Source organism: Lucilia sericata, unplaced genomic scaffold (assembly GCF_015586225.1).
Source record: "Lucilia sericata isolate MDLA Ls3-8-SP2 unplaced genomic scaffold, ASM1558622v1 Contig001327F_arrow, whole genome shotgun sequence".
Taxonomy (NCBI): domain Eukaryota; kingdom Metazoa; phylum Arthropoda; class Insecta; order Diptera; family Calliphoridae; genus Lucilia; species Lucilia sericata.
This window is the reverse complement of record NW_023995272.1, coordinates 126,410-139,456: the sequence shown is the minus strand read 5'-3', so window position 1 is coordinate 139,456 and position 13,047 is coordinate 126,410. Positions and strand designations below refer to the sequence as shown.

The window sequence follows — 13,047 nt, the reverse complement described above, 5'->3', positions numbered from 1 at the left end:
ATGAACGATGTCATGTTGTTTATGCTGTTGTTGATATAATGTTGTTGTTGACAATATTGTTGTTGTTGTTGCGGCTTTTTTTTTGCTTTGAAGCGTAACAATATATATATATTTTTTAAACAAAAGACTTTGACACTTAGAGAAGTACTATTTAGTACGAGTAACAAGCTAGTGGTAACCACCATTGGGTACCTACTACTGAATCAAGGTATAGTCATAGTCATTCAAAAAACTAATATATAGATACAGTGAGCGTTATAAGTTGCTTACAACTGTGTGAAATGTAAAATTTTTGGTTTAACTAGCTTCGCTTGGGACTTATATAGTTTCGCTCTTTAATTGTTTAAGAATTTTCTTATGAAATTTTTTTTTTTTTTTTTGATGTGAACACTATTTAAATCATGTTATTAAAATGTTGTTGTTTTAACTACTAACTGGTTCAAAAAAACTTTTGTAAATTAAAACCATTGTTTAAAGATTAATGACCTCAATGAAAGAATAAGCTTTCCCAGCGACTGTTAATAACTGTTTAACATAATTACACTGAAAGAAAAGTTCAACAATTTCACAACAAAACTTGAAAGAACTATAAAAAATAAAACAAGTAAGAAATTATAGTCGGGCGAGGCCGACAATATAATACCCTACACCTTTGACAAAAATATAATGTATTTATTTGCCATAATAAGCATTTAAATTGAATTTTACCTTGCCTCAGAATATACATACTTAAGCCGTCTATTGTTGAATAAAATTGTGGACATTTAAGTGAAATTTTGATGGGGGCTTTTCATAGGGGCTAGGGTCATATGAGGACCTATTATTATGGAATTCGTAAGGGTCATCAAATCTTGTATAGAACTTAGTTTTTGCAGTTTTTTTTTCGAGATATGGGTATATTAAACATAATTATGAACTTAAAAGCCCTATTCGGCGGGTTCAGTTGTATGGGGGCTAGGTGAAATAATGGACCGATGTAAACCATTTTCAACTGACTTCGTTTACGGTACCATAAAATATCATGTGCCAAATTTCATTGAATTTTTACAAAGTTTAAAAGCCCTATTCGGGGGCTAGGTGAAATAATGGACCGATGTTAACCATTTTTAATAGACTTTGTCTACGGTACCATAAAAGATCACGTGCCAAATTTCATTGAATTATCTCCAAACTGCGACCTGTAGTTTGATTACAAAGTTTAAAAGCCCTATTCGGGGGTTCAGTTGTATGGGGGCTAGGTGAAATAATGGACCGATGTTAACCATTTTCAATAGGCTTCATCTACGGTACTGTAAAAGATCATGTGCCAAATTTCATTGAATTATTTCCAAAATTGCGACTTGTAGTTTGATTACAAGGTTTACAAGCCCTATTGGGGGGTTCAGTTGTATGGGGGCTAGGTGAAATAATGGAACGATCTTAACCATTTGCAATAGGCTTCGTCCCTGGTGCAATAGAAGATCATGTACCAAATTTCATTGAATTATCTTCAAAATTGCGACCTGTAGTTTGATACAAGGTTACATGGACGGACGGACAGACAGACGGACAGACGGACGGTATACTTTAAGGTGGGTATAGGACCAATATTATTGTGCATTACAAACATCAGCACAAACCCAATATATCCTCCCCACTGAAGTGGTGTAGGGTATAAAAAGAGTTGCAAAACATCTCTCATCATTTAAATATTTTACTCTACCCCAATTTAGTTTTTATTAACAGATTTCTAATGCATTTCTAATTTTGTGAAAATTTCTTAAACAAACCATTACTTATGGTTGCAATAAAGAAAATGTTAAACATATTTGTTCAAGTAAATAAACACTAACAGTAAATTCTGTAAACACCACCAAAGTTTGTTTAAATATCTTATTTTAATCGTTTTAAAAAAAAGTGATTCATTTTAAGCATCTGTTAAATGTTTCCACAAAACTGTTAAAGAAAAAAACATTAAATTATTTTTGTTAGACAAAATAAAACAACAACAAATACATTTTATAAATAAGTACTCTTTTCAACATAGATCTTTGATCTTTAGTTCTCTCTATAGTCTTCTACTATATACATACCTATGTATTTCTTTAGCTTTTCTTTAAGAATCTCATGAAAATGGGTATCTTTTTCGTTAAATTTACAAAAATTTTCTTTATTTTATGCTTTTGGTCTAGTTTTACATGAGTTCTTTTAAACATATTTTGTTTTTAAACCGGAAGAATTATGTTGAGTTATGTTTTCTAACGTATAAATAAAAAAAAAATCAGGTCAATTTGTTGCCTCACTAAGTCTTAGATATGTTTATAAATAGCTCTAGTTCTTGTGTATTTATAAATTATTTTCTTTACAGTTTGTGACAAATTTTTAAACAAATTTTGACAGTTTTAGAGCCGAAATAAAAATGCAACAAAGTTTAAAAAAATACATACATAATCAATATTAAAGACTATAGACCAAACAATAGACTAGACTATAGAGTAGATCATAGACTAGACTATAGATTAAATTATAGACTAGAATAGACTAGACTATAGACTAGACTATAGACTAGACTATAGACTAGACTATAGACTAGGACTATAGACTAGACTATAGACTAGAATATATATTAGATTATAGACTAGAATATAGACTCGACTATAGACTAGACTATAGACTAGACTATAGACTAGACTATAGACTTGACTATAGACTAGGACTATAGACTAGACTATAGACTAGACTATAGACTAGACTATAGACTAGACTATAGACTAGGACTATAGACTAGACTATAGACTAGACTATAGACTAGACTATAGACTAGTCTATAGACTACACTATAGACTAGACTATAGACTACACTATAGACTAGACTATAGACTACACTATAGACTAGACTATAGACTAGACTATAGACTAGACTATAGACTAGACTATAGACTAGACTATAGACTAGACTATAGACTAGACTATAGACTAGTCTATAGACTAGACTATAGACTAGACTATAGACTAGACTATAGAATAGACTATAGACTAGACTATAGACTAGACTATAGACTAGACTATAGACTAGACTATAGACTAGACTATAGACTAGACTATAGACTAGACTATCGACTAGACTATAGACTAGACTATAGACTAGACTATAGACTGACTATAGACTAGACTAAGAACTAGACTATAGACTAGACATGACTAGACTATAGACTAGACTATAGACTAGACTATAGACTAGGACTATAGACTAGACTATAGACTAGACTATAGGCCTAGACTATAGACTAGACTATAGACTAGACTATAGACTAGACTATCGACTAGACTATAGACTAGACTATGACTAGACTATAGACTAGGACTATAGACTAGACTATAGACTAGACTATAGACTAGACTATAGACTAGACTATAGACTAGACTATAGATAGACTATAGACTAGACTATAGACTAGACTATAGACTAGGACTATAGACTAGACTATAGGACTATAGACTAGACTATAGACTAGACTATAGACTAGACTATAGACTAGACTATAGACTAGACTATAGACTAGACTATAGACTAGACTATAGACTAGACTATAGACTAGACTAGACTACAGACTAGACTATAGACTACACTATAGACTAGACTATAGACTAGACTATAGACTACACAATAGACTACACTATAGACTACACTATAGACTAGACTCTAGACTAGACTTTAGACTAGACTCTAGACTAGACTATAGACTAGACTATAGACTAGACTATAGACTAGACTATAATAGACTAGACTATAGACTAGACTATAGACTAGACTAGACTAGACTATAGACTAGACTATAGACTAGACTATAGACTAGACTATAGACTAGACTATAGACTAGACTATAGACTAGACTATAGACTAGACTATAGACTAGACTATAGACTAGACTATAGACTAGACTATAGACTAGACTATAGACTAGACTATAGACTAGACTATAGACTAGACTATAGACTAGACTATAGACTAGACTATAGACTAGACTATAGACTAGACTATAGACTAGACTATAGACTAGACTATAGACTAGACTATAGACTAGACTATAGACTAGACTATAGACTAGACTATAGACTAGACTATAGACTAGACTATAGACTAGACTATAGACTAGACTATAGACTAGACTATAGACTAGACTATAGACTAGACTATAGACTAGACTATAGACTAGACTATAGACTAGACTATAGACTAGACTATAGACTAGACTATAGACTAGACTATAGACTAGACTATAGACTAGACTATAGACTAGACTATAGACTAGACTATAGACTAGACTATAGACTAGACTAGACTAGACTACAGACTAGACTATAGACTAGACTATAGACTAGACTATAGACTAGACTATAGACTAGACTATAGACTAGACTATAGACTAGACTATAGACTAGACTATAGACTAGACTATAGACTAGACTATAGACTAGACTATAGACTAGACTAGACTATAGACTATACTATAGACTAGACTATCGACTAACTATAGACTAGACTATAGACTAGACTATAGACTAACTGATATATAGACTAGACTATAGACCTAGACATATAGACTGACTATAGACTAGACTATAGCTATACTATAGACTAGACTATAGCTAGACTATAGACTAGACTATAGACTAGACATAGACTAACGATAGAACTAGACTATAGACTAGACTATGACTAGAACTTAGACTAGACGTAACTAGACTAAGCTGCTATAGACTAGACTATAGCTAGACTATAGACTAGACTATAGACTAGACATAAGACTATACTATAGACTAGACTATCGACTAGACTATAGACTAGACTATAGCAGACTATAGACTAGACTATAGACTAGACTATAGACTAGACTATAAGCCTAGACTAGAGACTAGACTATAGACTAGACTATAGACTAGACTATAGACTAGACTATAGACTAGACTATAGACTAGACTATAGACCTAGACTATAGACTGACTATAGACTAGACTATACTAGACTAGACTATAGACTAGACTATAGACTAGACTATAGACTAGACTATAGACTAGACTATAGACTAGACTATAGACTAAGACTAGACTAACTAAGACTAAACTATAGACTAAACTATAGACTAAACTATAGACTAACTATAGACTAACTATTGACTAAACTATAGACTAAACTATAGACTAAACTATAGACTAAACTATAGACTAAACTATAGACTAAACTATAGACTAAACTATAGACTAACTATAGACTAAATATAGACTAAACTATAGACTAAACTATAGACTAAACTATAGACTAAACTATAGACTAAACTATAGACTAAACTATAGACTAAACTATAGACTAAACTATAGACTAAACTATAGACTAAACTATAGACTAAACTATAGACTAAACTATAGACTAAACTATAGACTAAACTATAGACTAAACTATAGACTAAACTATAGACTAGACTAAAGAATAGACTATATACTATACAAAATTATAGTTAAAATTGTATGCTACTCTGGATTAGTCCAAAATAGAGATTGACTACAGTCTAGACTGTAGACTGAGCGGAGACTATGCAGTTGTTCAGATTATAGACTAAGCGATGTATCAAGATGTCCAGATATGTATACAGTGTAAAGTCTGGACTATAGCCTCACCTATCGTCTAGTTTATAGTCTTGACGCCAATATAGTCTAGCTTAGCTTATTTAATAGGCTATGTGGAAACGAATCTTGAGCCTATTATATAGTTTAGTATGTAGTCTTATTTATAGTCTAGACTGTAATATAGTTTAGTCTATACTCCAAACTATAATCTGGTCTACAAGCTCTAGTATAATCTAGTCTTTAGTATACACTAATATAGAATACTGAGATAGGTTAGTGGTTAGTGTTCTAGTCTGGTAGACCGGAGGTGGCGGGGTTCGATTCCCACCTGAGGCACTGGTTAAGGAGCGCACAACAGGCCCGATAGAGGCCTAGGTGTATTTCTTCGGATTTGATGTATATTCATCCTCCTTTCAAACTAACTAACTAATATAGAATATAGTCCAGCCATATAGTCATGTAGTATTTAATTTATTCTGGTCTGTCCTCGAATATTGTCTATATTTTGACCTTTTGCAATTCTTATCACATTTTTTGGTCTCTACGAGAAAGAAATAATCGTTTTTTGATTGGGAAACGATTACATTTTAAAAGTAAACTAAGGTGGAAATAGGGACCTGATGGTTTACTACTCCATTGCTTGATTTGTAATTTATGCGTAATATGTATTTTTTCACAATATTTTAAACCAAATATTTATTTAAACTAAGATATATTAAGTTCAACACACGTCCATGTATAATTTGATTATAAATAAATATTTTTTAAAATATTGTGCAAAATATCGTATATATATTTATCGTATGAATAATCTCAATTTAATTGTCAGCTAAAAATCAAACATAAATTTTCTGCACTAGCGAACAATAAATAAAGGGTATTCACAGTTTATGACAAAAAAGAAATGAGTCATTTATTAAGAAATTTATTACGATAAAATAAAGATAATAATATCTAATTAATTTATAACTTAAAGTTAAAGTAAACTTAACACCTTTATAAAATAAGGTATTTTTTTCAGAGAAATTCTAAAATTTATTTACTATGAATACTATTAGTAATTCAAAAATCATGTCATCCCCAAGAAACACAATATTTTAATTATCAATTACACTATATCTGAATAAGATATCATAGATATTAGTTATTTTAATTAATTACTAAAACTGTAATTTAAGAAAAATGCAACACTGCGTAAAACTATTTACGTTATATGATTATTAGTTTTGTTTGTTTATAATTTTATAAAATTTTCATTTGATATTACAGCAAAAACATTGAAATAAAACCAAAATAATATTAAAAACAAAAACTTATATTTAAATGTAAATAAGTTATTTACAAATCATTGCACAACTATGTAATTTTATAATAATTACAAACAAATACACATAAATATTAACTAACAGCTACAGTACCTAGTTGATAGACAACTAGATACTTGGTTGTATTCATAAGATCTCATCATTATTGTATACCTAGTATCTGTAATTTCACTCAATCTTTAATACAAGTCTGTCTACAACTTGCGATAAAAATTTTGAAAAAAATATTGTTTTAGCTGATTTTTTTTTCGTTTGCAGTTAGTACGTAGTTTTGTTTTAGAGATTTTCATGTTGCACGAAGATCTTGCTATCATTATATAGTTTGTGTTTATGTATTTTTTTTTCTAGTATAAGGCTACACTGTGGGAAAAATTTAGTTTAAAAGGCGGACTATATCTATAACTCCGACAATAGTCTAAAGACCCGACTATAGTCTATAGTCCCGACTATAGTCTATAGTCCCGACTATAGTCTATAGTCCCGACTATAGTCTATAGTCCCGACTATAGTCTATAGTCCCGACTATAGTCTATAGTCCCGACTATAGTCTATAGTCCCGACTATAGTCTATAGTCCCGACTATAGTCTATAGTCCCGACTATAGTCTATAGTCCCGACTATAGTCTATAGTCCCGACTATAGTCTATAGTCCCGACTATAGTCTATAGTCCCGACTATAGTCTATAGTCCCGACTATAGTCTATAGTCCCGACTATAGTCTATAGTCCCGACTATAGTCTATAGTCCCGACTATAGTCTATAGTCCCGACTATAGTCTATAGTCCCGACTATAGTCTATAGTCCCGACTATAGTCTATAGTCCCGACTATAGTCTATAGTCCGGACAATAGTCTCTACTACAGTCCATAGTCCCGACTATAGTCTATAGTCCCGACTATAGTCTCTAGTCTCGACTATAGTCTATAGTCCCGACTATAATCTGTAGTCTCGACTATAGTCTATAATCCCGACTATAGTCTATAGTCCCGACTATAGTCTATAGTCCCGACTATAGTCTATAGTCCCGACTATAGTCTATAGTCCCGACTATAGTCTATAGTCCCGACTATAGTCTATAGTCCCGACTATAGTCTATAGTCCCGACTATAGTCTATAGTCCCGACTATAGTCTATAGTCCCGACTATTGTCTATAATCCCGACTATTGTCTATAGTCCCGACTATTGTCTATAATCCCGACTATTGTCTATAGTCCCGACTATAGTCTACAGTCCCGACTATAGTCTATAGTCCCGACTATAGTCTATAGTCCCGACTATAGTACCGACTATAGTCCCGACTATAGTCCCAACTATAGTCCCGACTATAGTCCCAACTATAGTCCCGACTATAGTCCCGACTATAGTCCCGACTATAGTCCCGACTATAGTCTATAGTCCCGACTATAGTCTATAGTCCCGACTATAGTCTATAGTCCCGACTACAGTCTATAGTCCCGACTATAGTCTATAGTCCCTACTATAGTCTATAGTCCCTGCTATAGTCTAGAAGTCTGTCTATTTTTTTAAATTTATTTAAAATTAAAAAAGAAAAACATTTTACACTAATGTAAGAATTTGGCATTTGTCGATCAAAAAGTCAAGCCCGAAAACATCTTAAACAAAAATAAAATTTATGGGCGAAACAGATTCTATTGATTTTTTATTTATTTTGTTGCAATAAAATTAATTTCAACTGAAACAATTAATTTTCTTAAAAAAAAAAAAAATCTAACAATTTTCACATAATGACGTCACACGGGACTACAAATGAGGTGTGTGTTATAAAAATTGTGATGTAATTCTTTAAACAACTGGTAGCTTGCTGGTTGCCACACATGCCACACTTTCAATTAATAATCAAACATACTGTGGCGTAGTTTTTCCTGTAGTTTTTTTTTTTCTTTTAGTTTTCATCTTCTCTATACAAAACTATTGAGTATTTTTGAAGTGTCTTGCATATACAGTTTGGTGTTATTATGATGATGATAATGATGATGTCGTCATTATTATTTATTCATTCAACATTTTCATAATAATTATTTATCTCTATGATTCGACGCAGTATGCGACGGCACACGATCTTATATCTCTTTTGGTTTATGCTTTTGGGCTTTTACAGATCAAAATTCTGAAATTCATTTTAGTTTTCTTTTGAGTTTTGAAAGCAGAAAAATTTTCGGTTTTTTCGCTTTATTTTCTTTCGTTACGATTTCTTTATTTCCCTTTTTAACGGTTCTGTTTCATTTGCGATTTTCGATATTTATTGATTTTTTTCGGTTAATTTTATATTATTTTATAAAGTTTTTTTTTTGTTGTAAATAAAGTTTAATTAAATTGTATGATTTTTGTTTGAAAATTTTGTTAAAAAAGTGAGTGTAATTATAAAAAAAGTGTAGAAAATTATTACAGTTTCAAAAAACTTTATGAAAATTTTTTTTATATATATTGAATATTCTAAAAATAGTTTTTCATATCTTGTTGAAAATTTTGTGTATTTGAGGAATACCAAATGAGATGCCCCGCAAATGTTTTAACGACAATTGGGGGACTCATAGTGTTTGTGATGAAATAATTTTTTACAACGGTGCGGGGAGAGTGAGAGTTCAAATATATGAAAACCATTGAAATTGGACTAAGATAAGAAATTTCTTTATAATACTATATAAAACAAGAAAATTGGTCTATAATACTATAATTCGGTACCTGATTATAGTTTTTGTTGTTATTTAGTGTAGTTAAACTAGTCTAAACTACAGTTTAGTCTATAGTTTAGTTTATATTCTAGTCTGTATTCTATAGTCTAATCTTTAGTCCAGTCTAACGTCTAATCTATAGTCCAGTCTCTAGTCTAGTCTATTGTCCTGTCTATAGTCTAGTCTGTGTATTCTATAGTCTACAGTATAGTCTATAGTCTAGTCTATAGTCAAGTCTACTTTATAATGTAGTATATAGATTAGTTTATAGTCTAGTCTATAGTTTGGTCTATTGTTCAGTCTACAGTCTCTAGTCTATCCTACAGACTAGCTTATAGTCTAGCATATAGTCTAGTCCATATTCTAGTTTATAGTCTAGTCTATAGTCCAGTCAGTAGCCTAGTCCATAGTCTATTTTAGGCTATAGTCTAATCTTTAGTGTAGTCTATAGTTTAGTCTATAGTCCAGTATATAAGCTAGTCTATAGTCTGGTTTATAGTCCAGTTTCTAGTCTAGTCTATTGACCTGTCTATAGTCTAGTCTGAAGTCTAGTCTATAGTCTAGGCTATAGTCTACAGTGTGTGCTATAGTCTAGTCTATAGTCTAGTCTATATTCTAGGCTACAGTCTACTCTATAATCTAGTCTATAGTTTAGTTTATATTCTATCCTATAGTTTAGTCTAGTCTATAGTCTAGTCTATAGTCATGTCTATATTCTAGTCTATAGTCTGGTCTATAGTCTAGTCCATATTCATGTCTATGGTCTAGTCTCTAGCCTAGTCTCTAGTCTAGTCTATAGTCTAGTCTATAGTAAAAGTCTATAGTCTAGTCTATAGTCTAGTCTATAGTCTAGTCTATAGTCTAGTCTATAGTCTAGTCTATAGTCTAGTCTATAGTCTAGTCTATAGTCTAGTCTATAGTCTAGTCTATAGTCTATAGTCTAGTCTATAGTCTAGTCTATAGTCTAGTCTATAGTCTATAGTCTATAGTCTAGTCTAGTCTAGTCTATAGTCTAGTCTATAGTCTAGTCTATAGTCTAGTCTATAGTCTAGTCTTTAGTCTAGTCTATAGTCTAGTCTCTAGTCTAGTCTATAGTCTAGTCTATAGTCTAGTCTATAGTCTAGTCTATAGTCTAGTCTATAGTCATGTCTATAGTCTAGTCTATAGTCTAGTCTATAGTCTAGTCTATAGTCTAGTCTATAGTCTAGTCTATAGTCTAGTCTATAGTCTAGTCTATAATCTAGTCTATAGTCTAGTCTATAGTCTAGTCTATAATCTAGTCTATAGTCTAGTCTATAGTCTAGTCTATAGTCTAGTCTATAGTCTAGTCTATAGTCTAGTCTATAGTCTAGTCTATAGTCTAGTCTATAGTCTAGTCTATAGTCTAGTCTATAGTCTAGTCTATAGTCTAGTCTATAGTCTAGTCTATAGTCTAGTCTATAGTCTAGTCTATAGTCTAGTCTATAGTCTAGTCTATAGTCTAGTCTAGTCTAGTCTAGTCTATAGTCTAGTCTATAGTCTAGTCTATAGTCTAGTCTATAGTCTAGTCTATAGTCTAGTCTATAGTCTAGTCTATAGTCTAGTCTATAGTCTAGTCTATAGTCTAGTCTAGTCTAGTCTAGTCTAGTCTACGTCTAGTCTAGTCTAGTCTAGTCTAGTCTAGTCTAGTCTAGTCTAGTCTAGTCTAGTCTAGTCTAGTCTAGTCTAGTCTAGTCTAGTCTAGTCTAGTCTAGTCTATAGTCTAGTCTAGTCTAGTCTAGTCTAGTCTAGTCTAGTCTAGTCTAGTCTAGTCTAGTCTATAGTCTAGTCTAGTCTATAGTCTATAGTCTATAGTTTATAGTTTATAGTCTATAGTCTATAGTCTATAGTCTATAGTCTATAGTCTAGTCTAGTCTAGTCTAGTCTAGTCTAGTCGAGTCTAGTCTAGTCTAGTCTAGTCTAGTCGAGTCTAGTCTAGTCTAGTCTAGTCTAGTCTAGTCTAGTCTATAGTCTAGTCTAGTCTAGTCTAGTCTAGTCTATAGTCTAGTCTAGACTAGACTAGTCTAGTCTATAGGCTAGTCTATAGTCTAGTCTATAGTCTAGTCTATAGTCTAGTCTATAGTCTAGTCTATAATCTAGTCTATAGTCTAGTCTATAGTCTAGTCTATAGTCTAGTCTATAGTCTAGTCTATAGTCTAGTCTATAGTCTAGTCTATAGTTTAGTCTATAGTCTAGTCTATAGCCTAGTCTATAGTCTAGTATATAGTCTAGTCTGTAGTCTAGTCTATAGTCTAGTCTCTAGTCTAGTCTATTGTCTAGTCTATAGTCTAGTCTATAGTCCAGTCTATAGTCTAGTCTATAGTCTAGTCTATAGTCTAGTCTGTAGTCTAGTCTATAGTCTAGTCTATAGTCTGGTCTATAGTCTAGTTTGTAGACTAGTCTATAGTCTAGTCTATAGTCTAGTCTATAGTCTGGTTATAGTCTAGTTTATAGTCTAGTATATAGTCTATTCTATAGTCTAGTCTATAGTCTAGTCCATAGGCATGTCTATAATCTAGTCTATAGTCTGGTCTATAGTCTAGTCTATAGTCTAGTTTATAGTCTCGTCTATAGTCTAGTCTATACTCTACTCTATAGTCTAGTCTATACTCTACTCTTAGTCTAGTCTAGTCTATAGCCTAGTCTATAGCCTAGTCTATAGTCTAGTCTATAGTCTAGTCTATAGTCTAGTCTATAGTCTAGTCTATAGTCTAGTCTATAGTCTAGTCTATAGTCTAGTCTATAGTCTAGTCTATAGTCTAGTCTATAGTCTACTCTATAGTCTAGTCTATAGTTTAGTCTATAGTCTAGTCTATTGTCTAGCCTATGGTTCAGTTTATAGTCGAGTTTATAGTCTAGTCTATAATCATGCCTATATTCTTGTCAATGATTGCTTTGTGTTGTGGTTTAGTATTCTTTTTAGTGGTCCCTAAATGCCTACTTTTTCCTTCCAAAGTCCGCCAAATATTTCACTGGGTTATTCAAGTACTGTGTGCCGACTTCTGTTCTTCTTAAATAAATATATATGTTTATTTTTCTACTCATGAATTTATGTATTTTCTTTCTGTTTTATTTCCCTCTATCAAGTGTTTATTTTGAAGAAAAAAATCCCAGATGTATATTTTCACATTTTCAAACAATTGCAAAAACAAAAATATTAATTTTTAAAAGAAAATGTTCGGTTGTTTTGCAAATTTTATTTTAGCAAAATAAAAACAATATTTTTGTATTTAATTTGTGCTGTTATTTAGGCGAAAGCAAAACGCATTATTTATATAATTTTTCAATATTTTTTAAGAAAAAAATTAAAATGTAAAAAAATTTCATAAAAAAATAAAAAATTTTAAAACTCTAATGTAAAAAACTGTTGTAATTGAAGTGTATGTTCGTCAAAAATTTAACAAAT

The 13,047-nt window shown here is 31.6% G+C and overlaps 1 protein-coding gene across 1 annotated transcript in view; it reads left to right on the top strand.

Moving 5' to 3' along the window:
• The first annotated feature begins 9,088 nt into the window (after positions 1-9,088).
• The window catches only part of LOC119610969, a 39,690-nt gene continuing 35,731 nt past the window's right edge, over positions 9,089-13,047 (top strand). Inside the window, 1 exon segment of the mRNA XM_037966395.1 lies at positions 9,089-9,299. The gene's annotated coding sequence lies outside the window, so the exon portion shown is untranslated.